General features: G+C 34.3%; 1 pseudogene; it reads left to right on the plus strand.

The window, feature by feature from the left end:
- Positions 1 to 8856: 8856 nt before the first annotated feature.
- On the plus strand, positions 8857 to 10517 carry LOC127121530 (probable pectate lyase 4; annotated as a pseudogene).
- The last annotated feature ends 9331 nt before the right edge of the window (positions 10518 to 19848 follow it).

Genomic DNA, 19848 nt, shown 5'->3' on the forward strand with positions numbered 1-19848 from the left:
ATGGCTTCAAAATTCTTACTTGTCCTCGGTAAACCAGAAACAAAATCCATACTGATACTATCCCACTTCCACTCTGGGATAGCCAACGGTTGCATTAGCCCAGACGGCTTCTGATGCTCAATCTTTGACTTCTGACAAGTCAAACAAGAATAAACAAAACTCGCAATTTCTCTTTTCATTCCCGGCCACCAAAATAACTTTTTCAAATCATGATACATCTTCGTAGCTCCAGGATGAATACTCAGGCCACTACGATATCCTTCCTCCAGAATACTCTTCTTAAGTTCGGTAACATGCGGAATACACACCCGATTACCAAATTTCAAAACACCATTCTCATCAACTCTGAATTCACCACCTTGACCTTGATTCACTAGAGTCAACTTATCAACCAAAAGCACATCGGATTTCTGACCCTCTCTAATCTCATCCAGAATACCACTCGTTAACTTCAACATTCCCAATTTAACACTATTGTGAGTACTCTCAAACACCAAACTCAAGTCTCTAAACTGCTCAATTAAATCCAATTCTCTAACCATTAACATAGACATATGCAATGATTTCCGACTCAATGCATCAGCCACCACGTTTGCTTTACCCGGATGGTAATTCAAACCAAAGTCATAATCCTTCAGAAACTCTAACCATCTCCTCTGTCTCATATTCAGCTCTTTCTGATCAAACAAATACTTTAAACTTTTATGGTCACTGAAAACCTCAAATCTTGACCCGTACAAATAGTGTCTCCATAACTTCAGAACAAATACCACAGCTGCCAACTCTAAATCGTGCGTCGGATAGTTCCTCTCATGAACTCTCAATTGTCTCGAAGCATAAGCTATAACCTGCTTATTCTGCATCAACACACCACCCAAACCCAACAATGAAGCATCACAGTAAACCTCAAATGGTTCCGACGGACTCGGTAATATCAGAATAGGAGCAGTGGTCCACCTTCTCTTTAACTCTTGGAAACCTTCTTCACAATTTGAGTCCCAAACAAAAGCTTGCCCCTTTCTAGTCAACATCGTCAACGGTAACGCCAACTTAGAAAATCCCTCAATAAATTTCCTATAATAGCCTGCAAGTCCAAGAAAACTCCTTATCTCAGAAACTGACTTCGGAGCTTCCCACTTAGACACCGCTTCTATCTTAGAAGGATCAACAGCAACACCACCTCTTGAAATCACATGACCAAGAAAACTAACCTCTTCTAACCAAAATTCACACTTAGAGAGTTTAGCAAATAACTTCTTTTCTCGTAGAACTCCTAAAACCACTCTCAAATGCTCAGCATGCTCTTCTTCCGATTTCGAATACACCAAAATATCGTCAATAAACACTACAACAAACTGATCTAGGTACGGATGGAAGATCCTATTCATATACTCCATAAACACTCCAGGCGCATTAGTCACACCAAAAGGCATTACAGAATACTCATAATGTCCATACCTCGTTCTGAAAGCAGTCTTCTGAATATCCTCAGTTTTCACACGTATCTGATGATACCCCGACCTCAAATCTATTTTGCTGAACACACTCGCACCAACCAACTGATCCATCAAATCATCAATCCTCGGCAAAGGATACCGATTCTTGATCGTCACTTTATTCAGTTACCTGTAGTCCACACACAACCTCATAGTACCTTCCTTCTTCTTAACCAATAACACTGGTGCACCCCACGGTGACACACTAGGACGAATAAATTTCTTATCCAACAGATCTTCCAACTGACTCTTCAATTCAGTTAACTCAACAGCAGACATACGGTACGGAGCCATCGATATCGGTCTAGTACCAGGTACCAAATCAATCGAGAACTCAACTTCACGCTCTGGCGGCAATTCATTCACCTCTTCAGGAAACACCTCAGGAAAATCACACACCACAGCTAGATCGCAAATCACCAGTTTATCTTTAGCCTCCAAAGTCGCTAACAGCATAAACAACTCTGCCCCATCAGCTACTTCCTCATTCACTTGCCTTGCTGATAGAAACAAACTCTTTCCTTCCTCCATCTCAGGGAATGTCACAGTCTTATCAAAACAGTTGATATAAACTCGGTTAAACACCAACCAGTTCATACCCAAGATAACATCAATCTGCACTAATGGAAGACACACAAGGTCTACCCCAAAGTCTCTACCAAAAATACTCAAAGGACAATTTAAACAAACTGAAGTAGTAGTCACTGAACCCTTCGCAGGAGTATCAATCACCATACTACCATGCATCTCAGATATCTCTAACTTAAGTTTCACAGCACAATCCAAAGATATAAAGGAATGAGTAGCACCTGTGTCGATAATAGCTACAAGAAGAAAGCCATTAATATAACACGTACCTCGGATCAAACGATCATCTGCAGAAGTCTCAGAACCCGATAAAGCAAAGACCTTGCCTCCCGACTGGTTCTCTCTCTTCGGCTTAGGACACTGTGGGCTAATATGACCCAACTCTCCACAGTTGAAACAAGTCACAGTCTTCAACCGGCACTCTGCAGCCAAGTGACCACCTTTTCCACACTTAAAACACTTCTTCTCATTACTGGTACATTCATGGATACGATGTCCAGCCTGACCACATCTGTAACACTTAGCAGGGGCACTAGAGTCTCCCCCACTAGGTCTCTTCATCCCACTCTGCTTCTGGAAACCTTTGCCAGCTGCATACGGTTTTCCACGATCATTCTGATTCTTGCCCTTCCTATCAACCCTCTGCTGATAGCTCTCTGCTCTGGCTTTGGAATCCTGTTCAAAAATCCTGCAACAGTCAACCAAGTCAGAAAACACTCTGATCCGTTAATATCCAATAGCCTGTTTGATCTCGGGACGCAACCCATTCTCAAACTTCACACATTTCGAAAATTCTCCAGCAGCCTCATTATAGGGAGTGTAATACTTCGACAGCTCTGTGAACTTAGCAGCATACTCAGTAACAGACCTGTTACCCTGCCTCAATTCCAAAAACTCTATCTCTTTCTTTCCTCTGACATCCTCTGGAAAGTACTTCCTCAGGAATCTCTCTCTGAACACAGCCCAAGTGATCTCAACATTTCCAGCAGATTCCAGCTCAGTGCGGGTAGCAACCCACCAATCATCAGCTTCCTCTGACAGCATATGCGTACCGAACCTGACCTTCTGGTTATCGGCACACTCAGTTACTCGGAAGATCCTCTCGATCTCCTTCAACCACTTCTGAGCACCATCTGGATCGTATGCTCCCTTGAACATTGGAGGATTGTTCTTCTGGAACTCACTCAGTTGACGAGCAGCTCCCATTCCCACAACATTCGGATTCCCTCCAAGTACTCCAGCTAGCATACCCAGAGCCTCAGCAATCGCAGCATCGTCTCTACCTCTTCCAGCCATCTCTATTCTGAAAACCCAACAAGCTAAAACAATAAGTACTGATAGGGTTACACAACACCTATCCCGTACAGGGGAAACAGAATAATTACGACTCGACTCGACCGACTATGCTCTGATACCACTAATGTAACACCCTTCTAAAATACCCCAAATATTTAATTAAAATAACAACATATATCAATCAGAGTAAATATGCCATTTAAGGGTGTCACACAATATTCCACACCATTCAACAATATAACGGTCATGCTCTTTTATTAATTCAAAACATAAACATTTGCATAAAACACGGCGGATATAAATCTCATCAATCATGTAAAACATGTAACATATTACATGTAAAATGGTTCATAACCAACAATAAAACATTTAAAACAAGTTAAAACATCCCATCCCGATGTTACATCTATCAGAGCACGACCCACTAAGGAGACTACACTAGACTCCAAGCATTAACTTCTACTTAACTCATTGCTCGTTACCTGAAAAATAGTGTAAGGGTGAGTTCCTCAATCGATATAACAAGCATTATAAAATATCATGTAATGCTAAGTAATTAACACATTTCATCACCCAAATCAGATTACACATTCAGTAACAGCAATATCAACTCAATCATACTCAACATCAACACAACACACAACACACGTATAATACTGGAATACATCCATTCATATTATACGCCATACATCAATTATGCAATGAGACTCCATGCATGCGGTACCGACTATTTGTGAACATATAGTTCACCTCACCGTCCAAATCCAGGCACGGCTACCAAGCCCACTAGTCCCACTCATTTGAGACCTAGTGACCCACTCACTAATTCCTCACCATGGGAATTAGCTACCACCCCAAATGGGCCATGCTATGCACGCTAATCACCTAGCATTCAAACATCAACAACAATCCAAAATGACTAACTCACTAATTCCTCACCGTGGGAATTAGCTACCACCCTAAAGGCCACAATATGCATGCTAATCACCTAGCAATGCAACATCACAACAATAATCCACAATAGACATATGCTCACACTCTAAGTCATACAACAGTCCATTCACAATTGCATACATAACATGTACATTCACAACATTATGCATACTATCAACCATCATCAACACATGTATCAAAACATCATATCATGTCAAATAATTAACCACCGTATTAGCACACTCTACTAATACCTATACTGCTCAAAATAGCGGGAATTAATCCCTATTACATCATACGCCACTATAGGCCAAACATCAATTATGTACACAACATTAAAATGTCCATTTTCCCGCTTTTCAACAGTGTTAACCGGTTAACGCCCTGGGTTAACCGGTTAACGCAGCACAAACACACTTTCTGGCAAAACGCAACAGTGTTAACCGGTTAACGCCCTGGGTTAACCGGTTAACGCAGGCAAAACAACACTAATTTCACAATTCGCAACAGTGTTAACCGGTTAACACCCTGGGTTAACCGGTTAACGCAGGCAAAACAACACTAATTTCACAATTCGCAACAGTGTTAACCGGTTAACACCCTGGGTTAACCGGTTAACGCAGACAAAACAACAGTTCCTGCGCTAACACAAAGCAGAATGCAGAATTCTCCGCATTTTCCGCCGTTGGAGGACTTCCGGACCTCCGATTCCAATTCCGTAAAAAGCTATACGTTAGGGAAATTACAACACACTCAATTACAGGTTCAATTTCAGTTTTTACACAACATATCCATCACAATTTTCAGCATTCAACAATCCCAATTAGGGTCAATTCAACGGTTTATCACTACCCATTACATGCTAACCCATAATACCCATTAAACGACGATAAACCCCCCTTACCTGAGTTAATCCGGCGAATCTTTAAGCTTCAAGCTTTTCCTTCTTCAACCTTTGCTCTCTTGTTCTCCCTCTTTCCCTTTCTCCACTTTCCCAATCGCTTCTCTGTTTCACGTGAAAAACTTTCTTTTCCAAATGAGACTCTTTTTCTTATTCCAACTTATATATTTTCCAATAATTATTATTCCAATAATAATAATAATCCAATAATAATAATCCAATTATTTAATTAAATTAATAATATACTACTAACTCAATTTAAATAATTATTTTATTTTATTGGGGTGTTACAGTAAGCATGTGGAGAGCGAGTTTAGTGCTTGTTTGGATTCAGATATGGGATTTTGATGTATGTCTTGGGTATGTCGGTAGAGCAGAAGGTACATTGAAGCAATGAAGTATGTGTCGAGTAGGTGACAAAGTTATTTATATGTTGAAGGTAATAGAGACGTTTTAGGGACACCTGTGATAATGATGTCTTTATTGTTATACATGAATGAGATTTTAGGTATTGAAAAATCATCCATTAAAAGACAAAGTTCTCAACCATTGCATTCATAATACCTCGTATACTCCCTAAATTGGGAGCAAATAGAATGAAATAAAACATAGCCGGTTTCACAGTGTAATAGAAACTTGAGGGAACAATCCCGAGCATAGTAATTGAGAGTCATTTTCAACCATAACATTGAAATTGGTTATGAGTTTGGTGGGAATTTTGAGATGTTGGACTATACGTGGTTAAAAAATATTGTGAGTGCTTTTAGTATCGGTGAAATAGTTACCGATGAGCCATCAAGAAATCCTTTATCATAATTAAAGCATAAAGCTTGAACTTTGCGTTCCTCTCTTTGGGTTGTTGCAATGCGTTGTATAGGTAAACGACTTTAAATTGTGTTTGAGTTAGGAGAGGATGTAGGATTTGGGATAGAAGATGATGTTTTTGGATAATGTTGCTAAGTATTTGAGGGGTTAGGGTTTTGGTTTAAGGGTCTAGTAAATTTAGGTTTTGAATCTTTTAGCTTGGCCTCAATAAGTTTTGCAAGTCCCACAGCTTGTGAAATAGAGTAAGGGGCGTCTGATAGTTAATTCATTTCGAATTATTGGGATTAAACCTGATATGAAGCAATTAATAATTGCATTGGGTGGAAACCTTAGTACTCTGTTTCCCAAAATTTTGAAATTGGTTTGGTATTCTAAAACATACTCATGACATGTATATCTCGTATATATAATTGTTATATTATGTGGTTGAGGGAAGTATGTAGGGGTATATGCATAAGTGGGAAAGATGTGTTGATTACAACATTTTAAGAGCTAGAGCGGTTTGAGGGCAAGGAAGGTATACCTACAGAAACTTTGTTCTACGAGGAGGAAAGTGTCATGGCACCAAACTGTTGAGTCACGAGAGAGGCGAGTGTTGCAAATTTAGCTTTCATGCGGTCATCAAAACTACTATCAAATTGACCAAACTGCATTGAAAGATTTTGATTGTTACTTTCCAGCTGGCCCAACTACATAGAGATGAAATGGTTGTTAGCTTCCATGGATATTTCAAGGTTGTGGTTGTGGGTGATGAGTTCATCAAGATGCTAGTTTATGATTTGAAGAGAATCATCAAGTTTTTTTGGGTAAGGTTTGTGATTTTGGAAAGCATTGAAGAAGAAGATAAAATCACTAATGATAGGTGGGTTCTACAGCTACTACTCAAAGTAAAGTTTCACCATTAGACTAGAAATAAATAAATAAAATAAAATAAAATAAAATCCTGAATATTCATATCTCATTATGTCATCCATTAATTTAAATACGAGATAAAACCTAATGGATATTGACTAACTAATGGACCATAAGTCCTCTTAAAGGAAATAAACACAATGGACCTAATGCCAAATAGAGAAATTCAAATAAACATGTGAAAATAATAAGAGAATTATAAATATTTAAGCAACACAACTCTCTAATAAAAAACTATTTTCTACAAAGCAAATAAAGAAATTTTATTGTTCAAAATATGTTGAACATATTTAGCTATTTATTGTTGTTAAAATAAAATAAAAATGCTAGCTCTTTTTATTCAATATATATATATATATATATATATATATATATACATAATTTTGGTTCTCTATTTTTATTGATTTAAAATTTTAACCATTCTGTATCTAAATATTAAAACTCTCATTGGGCTTTGAAATTCAGAAAAAAATATTTCAATATATATATATATATATATATATATATATATATATATATATATATATATATATATATATATATATAGAGAGAGAGAGAGAGAGAGATATTTTTACTCCAAACTTACTTCACATCTTGAATATTAATTTATTTTTAATCGATGGCTAATAAAAATTAATAAATAAATATGAATAGAGAAAGAGAGAGGATATTCTTACTCCAGACCTACACCGCATGTTGATCATTAATTTATTTTTAATCGATGGCTAATAACAATTAATAAATAAATATGGAGAGAGAAAAATAAATTGGTCACATGACAATAAATAACTGATTATTTTTAACCATGAATTAAAAATAAATTAATAACCATGATGTGGAGTAAGTTTTAATAACTTACTCCTGGAGTTTAGGTTTAAATAAAATAAAACTTAAAAAGGAAAAAAAATCAAAATCCTAAAAAAAATCAATTTTCTAAAATAACATTATGAATTACCACATTACTTAATTAGTTGTGAATTTAATATCAAACTTTACACACTAACAAAAGTAGAGCCAATAATCAATGGAAAAATATTATTGAAACTTTAAAGTGAGAACTATATTTTTCTATATTTAAATTTTGAGGAAATATTTCACAAATCAACAAAAAAAAAATAGAAGAATCAAATTTCCATTCAAACTTGTTTAACACAGTATACACATGTTTGTTAAGAATAAATTATTTTATGAATGAGTTTAACTTAAAATAAATTTACTTGATTTAACTAAATTATAATAAAATTCATAATTATATATTGCATTAATAAATTTAAAATTAATTATTATTTTATGACAATGCGAAATTGTATTTTTTGACTTCAAGTTTAAGTTAAAGAATATTTGTATCCTTTTAAAATATAATGGTAATTTATTCTTGCATAAATCCTATACAAATAAAAGTTAAAAAAGAGCCAAAAAATACAATTTTATCCTTTTTATTTATATCAAAATAAAACTTAAATTTTTTATCACTTGAATACTAAATAATCACAAAAGCTATTAAATATTTTTTAAAATATCTTTTAAAATATCTTTTACTATCGTTAAACTCCAAGTAAAGAAAATGTTTTTTTGTTAAACATTGTTGTAGTATGTTTTTTTAACATAGTAGGTTAATTATCACAACATTATGTTAATGTAACAAAAAAACAACAACATGAGGTTAAGATTTTGAAGTACCTATATTTTCTATTTATTGTTAATTATAACTTTTCTTTAGTGCGATCACTAATAATTTAACCATTTTGTTAAAAACAACTTTAACCAACTTGAAGATGACTTTGATCTATATAATCGCATTCTAATAGTACTTCTTCTTCAATATAATCCAACAATTATTTTAATTTCTCATTTTCTACTTTTTCTTCTATAACTAGATTTTTTCAAGAATAATTATACCACATCATGGTATCTTAAGGTATCAATTATGCCATATGGCAATTTGTTTTGACAATTGTAATTGTTACATTTTTCATTCCAAAACTTAGTTCTGCCAAACAATCTAAATTAATGGGTTTGAATATGAATATGATTGATCGTTGTTGGAGGCCAAATTCAGAATGGAGGAGGTAAAGACAACAAATAGAAACTTGTTCTATAGGCTATGTTGGAAAAATGACATAAAACATTGGTAAAGGCCTCATACAATATGAAGTTACTGACCCAACTGATGATCCTATAAACCTTAAATTAGGTACATTGAGATACGGAGCCTCTGTAATTCAAGGTAAAGTATGGATCACATTTCAAAAAGCCATGAACATTAGACTCATCAAACCCCTTCTCATTAGTAGTTTCACTACTATTGATGATCGTGGTGTCAATATCCACATTGCTAATAATGCATGTTTGATGATATTCAAGATAATAACTAAATATTTAAATACCGCTAGAAAAAATATTTATAAGTCAGGACTATAAATAATAATAGAAAAATTCCCTTTAATTCTTCCATTACAAAAATATAGATATGAATTTTACGTTTCCCCATTTTAAACTTCCCTGACCAATTTTTTATTTTTAGTATGAATATGTTTCCTGCATTGGTAACAATTTTTTGGTACTTTTTAGACCACCAACATGATCATTCATAGCATTTGAATTCATCAATGCAAACCTCAAGCTCTGGGGATGGTGATGGGGCCTAATGGAAAGGTAATTCATTTACGTTCAGTAGATAGAGATGCAATAAGATTGGTCACTGCTTCAAAAATTTGGATTGATCATAATAGACTTAATGATTGTGAATATGGTATTCTTGATGTCACCCGAGGTTCTAGTAACATGACGATATCCAACAATTGGTTTAGAGAACAAGATAAGGTTATGCTTCTTGGTCATGATGATGGATATGTGAGAGACAAAAACATGAAAGTTACTGTTGTGTATAATCATTTTGGACCAAATTGCAACCAAAGAATGCCTAGGTAATTAAGTATTTTATTACAATGTTGTTTTAAAAGAAACTTGATCTTGAATTTAAAATACACAAATATAAATTTATTATGCAATTTTGATTTTCTTAATGGTAAAAAAGGATGTAGGATTCGCCATGGATATGCACATGTAGCCAACAATCTTTACTTAGGATGGATGCAATATGCCATTGGGGGAAGTATGTGGCCTAGTCTAAAAAGTGAGGTTAACCTATTCATAGCACCAAAAGTTGGAAGTAAGGAGGTATACAATTGATTTTAGAGAATCAACTTCAACTAGTTAATGACTAATGAAATTGATTTCTCAGTTAATAATAGATCACATGATAGAGATAATGTATTTGTGTATAAAATAAAATGATTTTATTTTTCTTAGATATTTTTCTAATTATAAAATGTGTGTAGATCACATGGAGACAAAATGGTCAAACAAATGGGGACAAATGGGAATTTCATTCCGTAAGAGATGCATTTGAAAATGGAGCCTCATTTAAGGTAACAAATGGTGGACGTGTGCCAAAGCCAAATTATAGCAAAGATGAATATTTTCAAGTTGTTTACGTTAAATCTGTTAGATCTTTGACACGATCATCAGGCGCACTTCAATGCAGTAGAACCTCTTTATGTTGAAAATTAAAACATGCATCCTATAAATATTGAAACAGAGTGTTCATAAAGATTTCCCTACTTAATGTATGGAAGTTCAATTGTGTCAGAAATTTTTATTCTTGACTCTTGTAATTTCAATACATGAATATGTAAATTATTTGTATTAGTATCAATGTAACCAAAGCTTATATGTTTAACATTGCAAATCACACCTTTTAGTCAAACTTCCAGTTGAGTTGTTTACATACCATCTTATTAATATTTGGGTAAATACCTTGAGAAAAATCTTTAGATATATAAAAATTTAACATTATGACACTTTTATAATTTTTACAATGTAGCTAATGAAATTCCAAATTTTATTTTTTTTATTTCATTTTGATTTATTTATATTTTGTTATATTGTGATGGTGATTAGGGTGGTAGAAATATAAACCCTTCGCACTGAACTAATCGATAGAAAAATTCAAATGTGTCAGTGATTTCAAATGCCCGTCCCATTTAGGCTTGCACCATAAAAGCCCATAAAAATAAGGTGGGGATGCGCTCGACCTGAAAATCTTGACCGACGACAACATGAGGGTTGGTTGGACGAGCCCGCAAGCATTACATTTATAAAGCCTCAAAATTGAAAAAAAATATATATTAATGCTAACACCCTCCAAAGTTGACAAAAAAATAAGGTGGTGCAAGAAGATCATATTAAAGGGTGCGAGCTTAAAATCTTGGTCCGCCCTAGAAATTGTGCGGAAAAAACAGGTATGCCCAGAGGGCTAAGCCCCTTTTGCCACTCTTACATAATTTGTGTGGATGCATCTTATTCAAGAAGAAGTTTTGATAAAGACAAAAGATGTCAAAGAAGAAAATGAATTAAGTTATATCATATGTATCAATTAAAGATAATCAAGAAATAAGTGGATGGAAACATATCCATAGGTACTCGTTGCTATTTTTGTCAAAAGATATTTCAATGCTCAAAAAATTCACATTTCACTTCATCTCACATTTCTTGAAGGTTTTATCCTTCAATCAGGTGTAATAATCTAAATATAATTGGATAATTTATGGAGATAAAATATTCAATAATATTAGGTGATAATAATGCTTTGTTAGAAGCCAGTTATAATTTTATTGGACAAATAGATTTGACTAATTACTAAGATTATTGGGTCATATAAGGTCATACAAATAGTAACATAAGGATTAAATTTGGAGGTTGTGGATTGGAAGTGAAATGATATTAATAGGGTTGATTAAGTCACATAATGTATAATATTATGAGCTTAATCAATTCTCCTCCATTTGACTCTATATAACATAAAGGTTACAAGGGGAAGAAAAAATATGATTGCATTCTCTTTCTCCCATCTTTATATTCTCCCTAGCCATAAAAGTAAAGAGAAATGTGTTCCCTCCTTCCGTACAAGCATACATGGTGATCGGGTTGTTACTCGTGGACTAACACTAGAGGATCAACATTTTACGTTCTCGAAATCTCAATCGGAAGTTATTACCTTAGTGGATTCACACATCAAAAGTATATAGTTTTATACTTAGTGTGAATCATACTGATATATGCATGATGATTGATGACACTCTGTCATTGCATATTTTAGGTCGAAGAAATCGATCAAAACAAGTTAAAGAGAAGCAAAATGAAGAATAAAGACCAAAGAAAGATGCAAAAATGACTAAGTATGAAGAAATAAGAACATCGTAAAAATCAGGTGGAAAAAGAAGCAAAAACGTCCATCTAATGGAATAACCACCCGCAACATCGTGCACATGATAAAAAAGAAAAATCAGCATCGCACACACAAAACAAGTTATCACGCACGTGATAGGTCCTTTTATGGCCCTACTCTAACGCGTTTTGGACTGATTTGACTGGTATAAAAAAGAGTTTTTGACATCTTTTCAAGGGTTCTATGCTTTTCCATTGCAAGTGACTATTTACAACACCATGAGGCATATTAGGAGCGTATTTGAAGCCATTTAAGGCCCGTTCTTCAAAGGATCTCTTATGTAAACCACTTATTTGTATTTGGTATTATAATTTGCATTATGAGTATCTAATCCTCTCTAAGTTAGATTTTGTTTGATGAACCTCTTTTAATACTATTGGGACATATGTTTTATTTGTAATTACATGAATAATTTGAGTTATAACTCTATTCAATTGTACGTTGTTCTTAATGTTTTTTATGTGAGATACTTTTTTAATCTGATTTTTGGCACATAGGGAATACTAGCCATAAGTCTATATGTTGAACCTAGGGAAATTGTTGTACTTATACCGGTTGAATAGGGATATGAGACCTCAAGTAGTGGTTTAGGAATTCACATTCTATTGCATTGCCTAATCTTGCTTACGCTGGTGGACTAGGGGTAGGAAACTCCGAGTATAGAATAGTGAGCTATACACCAAGGGATTTGGTATAACGGTTTTGTTAATTCGCTGTGGAGTTATGGCAACAATATCATTTATGCAATACATCGAACATTAACAGTAGAGAAATAGGGGATTCTGTACAAAACCTAACCTCTTTCATATTATTGGCAAAACACTATATTTTCTTTTTCACATTAACACTCGACCCCCCCCCCCAATTTTGTATTTTATAAACATTGCAAATGACTATTTACAACACCATAAGGCATATTGGGAGCATATTTGAAGCCATTGGAGGTCAGTTCTTCAAGGGATCTCTTATGTAAACCACTTATTTGTATTTAGTACTATAATTTGCATTATGAGTAGCTAATCCTCTCTAGGTTAGATTTTGTTTGATGAACCTATTTTAATACTATTGGGACATATGTTTTATTTGTAATTGCATGAATAATTTGAGTTATAACTTTATTCAATTATACCTTGTCCTTAATGTTTTTTATGTGAGATACTTTTTTAATCTGATTTTGGGCACATAGGGTATACTAGCCATAACTCTATATGTTGAACCTAGGGAAATTGTTGTACTTACGTCGGTTGAATAGGGATATGAAACCTCGAGTAGTGGCTTAGGAAATCCCTTTCTATTGCATTGCCTAATCTTGCTTACGCTGGTGGACTAGGGGTAGGAAACTTCGAGTATAGAATAGTGAGCTATACACCAAGGGATTGGGTATAACGGTTTTGTTAATTCGTCGTGGAGTGATAGCAACAATATCATTTATGCAATACATCGAACATCAACAGTAGAGAAATAGGGGATTATGTACAAAACCTAACCTCTTTCGTATTATTGGTAAAACACTATATTTTCTTTTTCACATTACCACTTGATCCCCCACCCCATACAAAATTTTGTATTTTCTAAACATTGCACAATTATTGTCTTGTTAAATAGCAGTCCATGTATATTCGATCTTTTTATTACTTCAATATTATCGGCACACTTGCCAAAAATCATCAATGGTCTATCGATTAGATGTAAATAATGAGATTATTGAACTTCTTCTACAAGCATCAATTATCCAAGAGTGGTATCAAAGCTTTTTACATATGATAATATTTAGAACATGCTAACTTGTTCATACTTTTTTTCAATAAGAAATTTATTCTCGGATTAGTATGCATGATTAAAATGATAGTTTTAATTAATTGGAGGGTATAAAAGAGTTTTATAAACTTGAGTTTGTTTACGTTCCCTAAGAGAGAATTCAGTCGTAAATCTTGTAACTTTCTACTTTTGTTGATCTGGTCTGATGCTTGCCTTTGAATATATATATATATATATATATAATTGTTATATTTTGTTCAAAAGTTTTGGTTTAATTGTTAATTCAATTTTTTGAAATATATATATATATATATATATATATATATATATATATATATATATATATATATATATATATATATATATATATATATATATATATATATATATATATATATATATATATATATATATATATTTGAAATGTTGATGCTTGAATTTGTGTTTATATAAATTAATATTGAGTCTATACTTTTCTAAAACGACACCTAATAAGAACTTGATCGTTAGTAATAGGTTATGCCAAAGCAGGGTGTTACTTTCCATCTTAAGATAAGTATGGTAAATTTCTAAAATTTGCATGTTTAGTTTGGTTGGACTCAACAAAATCATCAAAATAGTTTTGGGGTTTGAAGTAAAGGTATCGGCTTGGTTAGAAAGTTATAACCCATCAACTAAGAATTATAAGAGTTTTAATTAGTAAAGGAGTTTACTTACCTTTCAACATGTTTTTGAGTAGCGGTCAAAGTCCACTTTGAGATATGTTTGTTAGGGTCTTAGAATCACTTGGTTCAAAAGGGACAAACTCAAAATTGCATTAAGTGTATGACTTTTAATTTTAAATCGTTTAAAATTTGTTAGCACATATTTTGATAAACATAATAACGTTACATATCTTCTATTATAGATAACATGTCTGGTAGCAACAACAATTCACCGTTCAACTTGTGTTCAATCCTTGAGAATGATAAGTTGAATAGCAAGAACTTACTTGATTGGGAGAGGAATTTAAGAATTTTTCTTATATCCAAAGTTTGAATGGATGCTCTTGAAACCCCAATCTTGATTGTAACCTCTACCTCTAGTAATGAGGAAAAGGCCGCTCGTAAGATCGTCGAGGATAAGTTAGTAATTGTTACTTGCCTAATGCTAGTGGCATGGAGCTAAGCTTGCAAAAGCTTTTTGCAAGCGTTGATGCCTACAACATCATCCGGCAACTAAAAACTATGTTTCAGCAATAACCTCATATTGAGAGGTACGAGACTTACAAGGAGATTCTTGAGTGTAATTTAGAGGAAGGGAAGTTGATTGCCACTCATGTCTTTGAAATGATTGGATATTTATAGGCCATGGAGAGGTTGTGCTTTCCCTATATCCAAGAGTTAGCTACTAACATTATACTCCACCTCCTTCATGGAGAGTTCAACCCATTTAGTTTGACATTCAACATGAATTGGGTATCAAAGACCCTCGCTAAGTTACATGGGATGCTCATGACTGTTGAGCAAAGACATCACTACCGCACATAAGAAGGATGTTCTTATGGTGCTAAAAAGGAAAGGGTTTAAGAAGGATTGGGCTGGAAATAAGATGCAAGGTAAAGGCAAGAAAGTTTTCTGTAGAAATGTTGAGGCGCCAAAGGCCAAGACAAAGGTGAAGTCAAAGCCAAATGCTTATACTGTGATGAGATAGGTCATTGGATGTGGAATTATCCTAAGTATCTAAAGGACAAGAAGTATGAGGCTTCTACTTTAGGTATATTTATAATTGATATCAACTTAGCAAATTCTTCTTCTTGGGTATTTGATACCGGTTGCGTTTCTCACATTGTTTTGAATGTGCAAGGACTAAGAAGGAGTAGAACCTTGGCAAAGTGAGAGGTAGAATTGCGCGATGGAAATGGTGCATGAGTTTCAGCTCTTGTAGTTGGGACTTATAATTTTCCTTTTCCCTCTGGATTAATATTAGATCTTAATAATTGTTATTATGTTCCTGCTATTACAAAAAAAAACATTATTTCTATTCATGTATTAGATAATTAAGGTTTTTCATTTATCATTGAGAAATGCTATGTCTCCATTTACTTGAATTCATGTTGTATGTCATTGCTAAAAAGTCTAATGGTTTATATTATGTAGACTTAGATGAATATATCCTTAACATGGACAACAAAAAGCATAGATCGAGTAATAATAATCCTACCTATCTATGGCATTGTCGGTGGGGCCATATCAACGTGAAAAACATTCAGAAGTTACATAAAGATAAACTTATAATACCTTTTGACTTTGAGTCATTTGAAGTGTGTGAGTCGTGATTGATGGGAAATATGACAAAGTCACCTTTTATAGGAAAGGGTGAAAGAGCCAATGATTTTTTGGGCCTCATCTTTATTGATGTGTATGGACCAATGAGCACAAAATCTAGGGGAGGGTTTGGACACTTATTTACCTTTACTAACAATTTAAGCAGATATGGATATGTCTACTTAATGAATCATAAATCAAAATCCTTTGAAAAGTTCAAAGAGTTTTGGAATGAAGTCCAAAATTAACTTGGCAAGACAATTAAAATACTACCATACGATCGTGGTGGTGAATATTTGAGCCAAGATTTTGATGATCACTTGAAGAGTTGTTGAATTCTTTCACAACTAACTCCATCGGGTACATCCTAGTTGAATGGTGTGTTCAAAAGGAGGAATCAAACTCTACTTGATATGGTTCGATCAATGATAAGTTTTGATGACCTTACATTATTGTTATGGGGATATGATCTTGAAGCCACTGCTTTCACACTTAATAGAACTCCATCAAAGGCAGTAGAAAAGACATCATATGAGATATGGAGTGAAAAGGTTCCCAATTTGTCTTTCCTATGAATTTGGGGTTGTGAAGCCTATGTGTCATACCCTAAAATTTACACTCTCCTTTTCATTTTAATCTAAATTTTGGTTTGTGATTCATCTGTATATGCATTATCATCATAATACATTCATTCTACCATTTGCATTAAGCATCCTGGATTCAGAGGTTCTTGTTACTTATAATTGACAGAGAGTTAGGTTTTCTCTAGGAATCAAACCTAGGAGTCTTGGTTGGTGCACTCAAGTTTAGAGGCTTATCTTTTGAATCAAATCCCTTAGAACTTCATCGCGACTTAGTATGTTTATAAGATTCGTGACTGCAAGTGCACAATCATATTGCGCAGTTTTAAAGATTATCAAACCCAAAGGACTAATAATCGAACTTACCGTTATCTAATGTTACTATGTAAATCTAAGGCTAAGGATCTCTCTAAGAGTGGAGGGACGAAAAGAAATGACTACTAATGAAAATATAATATTAATAAAAATATTTAATAGCGGGATATCAGTATGTAATGCATCAAACATCGGGGATTCGATAGATAGTTGGTGTAATCTTAAAGATCAAAATATTCTTCAGTAGAAATTATTTATTTAAAAGTCTTTGTCTCACGCTCTCATTTTTATTGGCTCTGACCATACTCTTAAACTAGAATGCTTTGCTCTCGCTATCTCATTTGAATTTAAAAGTAATTTTTGGAATTAAATAAAGTCTAATTAATCTTAAAGCGCTCTCACTGTGTTTAGGATTAATGCCTAGTTTCAGCTATCCGGTTAAAATCTCAAACTCTCGTTCTTATTGACCGTAACCTTTGTTTGCTTTGTACTCTCGTGCGAAAAACAGTTTTTAATTTAGAACAAGAAACTAAAACCGGAAAATAATATTTTATAACAGCCAACACCAATTATTTACGAATCCCGTTGTTTCGACAGTCTTTACATACCGATACCGATTGGTTTAGCCGGGGAATGGATCCGGAAACAAACATGATATTCAGATAATTAAGCATACAATAAGGCATAAGCAATTAAAATGGCAATTAAAATAAAACCTGGAATATAAACCGAAAACTTGGAATGAATGTTGATTCTTCAATTCAAATAATGTTGGCACGCTTTGGCAATCGAGTACACTGTTACAATCAAATTCAGTTGCTTAAACAAAAATCGCAATAGTCCCCGATGCGGAGAATCTATTACTTTAAAAGATAAATATCTTCGTAAGAAAATGTAACAAAAAAATATGACTAAAAAAATGCACCCCTGTCCTTGAAGACTAAGTCTCTATATATACTCCCCACTCCTCCTTAAAAGTAGCATTGAATATCTACAAGTGAGGATCGGTTTTTTGAATGAGTAAAAATTGGACGTGGCGAAGATTGTGGAGAGGAACAAGGAAGAATGGGTCGGTGGTGGATGCCACAACCCTAATTTGATCACGTGGCGGGCGCCACTTCATGTGTGGTGGGCGCCACCTTCATGTAATATGGTGGGTGCCACCCTTCATAAACCCTTGTGGCGGGCACCACTCTTCCAAGTGGTGGGCGTCACCTTCTTCTAGTATGGTGGGCACCACTATTCATATTTTTGCTCCATTTTCTTCTCTTTTTCTTTCCTTTTTGCTATTTTCCTCTTTGCTTGCCTAGACATCTCTTATTCGATAAATACCTGAAATAAACATAAAATACGGCGTAATACTATGGAAAATAAAGTAATAAGAAATGCATGTTAAGTCAAATATACGATACATTTTCGCGTTATCAAACTCCCCCATACTTAAACCTTTGTTTGTCCTCAAGCAAATGTTGCGTACATGAATAAAAGAGTTTTGTAAAATTTTGCAGCATATAGTATCAAGACTAGTGAAAAACACAGTTGCATTCGGACACTCGTTCTAGCCTATAAACTCTACTTTGGTAAGAAATTGCATCAACAGGTACTAACTTCCACACTAAGGGTATCATTGGAACATATTGTCGCAATCGTGCAACCATAAGTCTCCCTCCTATATAAACCAATCTGAATCATGTCATCATGCCTAAGCCTACCTTACTAATCCTTTTTTTCCTCTCTTTTAAGCCTGAGATCATACACTTATTTGCATCGACTTCTTGCGTAGTGTGTGCTTAGGATGGTGCTGACTGCTAGATAAACTACTTAAGGAATATTAAAGGAAAGAATTTAAGGCTACGACATGACAAGTACTCAAATCGATCTTATACTTGGGAGATTTAAGGTGTTAAAACGATATTGATCTTGTAAAGTTCTTCCAAATCTCTACAATTCAACCTGAGTTTTATTTATAGTTTAGAATTTTCAAAAGATGTACTGTGTTTCTAAGTCAAGATTTTTTGCAAAAATTTGGTATGGCTTAAGCAAATGGGAGAATCAGTAAATAATGGAAACCACGCATAAAGACTTGACAGTGCAATGATATTTGACTCAACTAACACTTAAGAATTTAACAAATAAAATAACAAAAGGAAATAAAAATAATTTAAATCTACCTAGAAAGCGATAAATAAAAGTGATACAGTTTCCTCCCTCATACTTAAACCGAGCATTGTCCCAAATGCAACGACATAAGATAGGAAAGAAAGGTTGAACCTGGGTAGCCTGCTACTGGCGCCTTCTGCCACATGTTCGTCCATGTCCACCATTTCCAGGCTGGTAAGGTGGCGTACCCACATAAGAGGCATATTCTTATAGATCTTCCACACACACTGTCAATGCTACATTTCATCGATCAAACTAGTCATGTTTTGTTCAGTCCTGAATGCGTAATCATGCTGGTCATGCTACATCTAACGAAGGATTTACATCATTTATGTTTGCTGAGCTTCCATGTTTAAGATTTGTTGGTCACGCTGAGCGTCTAATTCGCTATGCTGCAACAACTCAGCATAGATGTCCTCAAGAGTGGCAGGTGCCACATTTCTTCTTCTGGGTCTTTGGCTGGATGATGTACCTGCAACATTTTCAG

The sequence above is a fragment of the Lathyrus oleraceus genome, chromosome 2 (genome assembly GCF_024323335.1).
Source record: "Lathyrus oleraceus cultivar Zhongwan6 chromosome 2, CAAS_Psat_ZW6_1.0, whole genome shotgun sequence".
Taxonomy (NCBI): Eukaryota; Viridiplantae; Streptophyta; class Magnoliopsida; order Fabales; family Fabaceae; genus Lathyrus; species Lathyrus oleraceus.